This window comes from Lagenorhynchus albirostris, chromosome 6, assembly GCF_949774975.1.
Source record: "Lagenorhynchus albirostris chromosome 6, mLagAlb1.1, whole genome shotgun sequence".
In the NCBI taxonomy this organism is placed as follows: Eukaryota; Metazoa; Chordata; class Mammalia; order Artiodactyla; family Delphinidae; genus Lagenorhynchus; species Lagenorhynchus albirostris.
In genome coordinates, this window is record NC_083100.1 from 111,056,932 (window position 1) to 111,058,724 (window position 1,793).

Here is a 1,793-nt window from a genome sequence, read left to right on the forward strand (position 1 = left end):
CACTTTAAATATGTTATGCCACTCCCTTCTGGCTTGTAGAGTTTTTGCCAAGAAATCAGCTGTTAACCTTATGGGAGTTCCCTTGTATGTTTTTTTGTCGTTTTTCCCTTGCTGCTTTCAATAATTTTTCTTTGTCTTTAATTTTTGCCAATTTGATTTCTATGTGTCTTGTCATGTTTCTCCTTGGGTTTATCCTGTATGGGACTCTCTGTGCTTCCTGGACTTGGGTGGCTATTTCCTTTCCCATGTTAGGGAAGTTTTTGACTATAATCTCCTCAAATATTTTCTCAGGTCCTTTCTCTCTTCTCCTTCTGGGACCCCTATAATGCAAATGTTGTTGCATTTAGTGTTGTCCCAGAGGTCTCTTAGGCTGTCTTCACTTCTTTTCATTCTTTTTTCTTTATTCTGTTCCTCAGCAGTGAATTCCACCATTCTGTCTTCCAGGTCACCTATCCATTCTTCTGCCTCAGTTATTCTGCTATTGATTCCTTCTAGTGTATTTTTCATTTCAGTTATTCTATTGTTCATCTCTGTTTGTTTGTTCTTTAATTCTTCTAGGTCTTTGTTAAACATTTCATGCATCTTCTTGATCTTTGCCTCCATTCTTTATCCGAGGTCCTGGATCATCTTCACTATCGTTATTCTGAATTCTTTTTCTGGAATGTTGCCTATTTCCAGTTCATTTAGTTGTTTTTGTGCGTTTTATCTTTTCCTTCATCTGGTACATAGCCCTCTGCCATTTCATCTTGTCTGTCTTTCTGTGAATGTGGTTTTTGTTCCACAGCTGCAGGATTGTAGTTCTTCTTGCTTATGCTGTCTGCCCTCTGGTGGGTGAGGCTGTCTCTATAGGGAAGATATTTTTGAGGAAAAGATGACAGCACAGATATTATGACACCTCTTTTCACTTGTGGACTCCATTTAGTAATAAAGCTCAGTATCTTCAGGAAGGAGGTATCAATGATCAAACTAAATCTGAGACAAATTTAACAAAGACTGCTTATTTATAATCTTGCAGCACATGATTCCCAAGACTTCTTTGAGCAGAGGCTCCATGATGTAAGGAAGGAGAGAGATTTATGGAGTAAAAGGAGGAAAAAAACCTAAGACAGTCTCTGATTGGCAAGAGTTCTACTAAGGAGATTTTTGCAATTGGGGGAAACTTTTTAATTGTTTTTCAGACACATTTGGAAATCCTTGGTTGGCTTGAATGGGGCAAATGAGAAGTTTGGGGACATTTCAAAGGATAAAGATTATTCATTAGAGGACAGTTTCATATGGGGGACTTTTGTGTGGTCAACTCATCATAATGGTCCTTATGGGGGGGTGGGTTGCTGCCACGGCAGGAGTTTCTCAAAGAAAACAACATTGTGTCACGGATGTCAGAGACAGTATAATGGTAGATGCATGACATTATTGGGTGAAAATATCTGGCAAGCTCTTTTTGGAATCATAGCAAAATATTATGAATTGAAGGTAGCCAGGCAGGACTGGTATTAAAGCATATTTTAATGAAAATTAAATGGTAGGATGATAGAAAACTGATTTTATAGTTTGAGTTAAATACTGATGTACATAAACATAATTCCCATTAATTTTTTTAACTTTTTGTTTTATATTGGAGTATAGTTGATTAACAATGTTGTGTTAGTTTCAGGTGTACAACAAAGTGATTCAGTTATACATATACATGTATCTGTTGTTTTTCAAATTCTTTTCCCATTTAGGTTGTTACATAATATTGAGCAGAGTTCCCTGTGCTATAGAGTAGGTCCCTGTTGGTTATCCATTTTAAA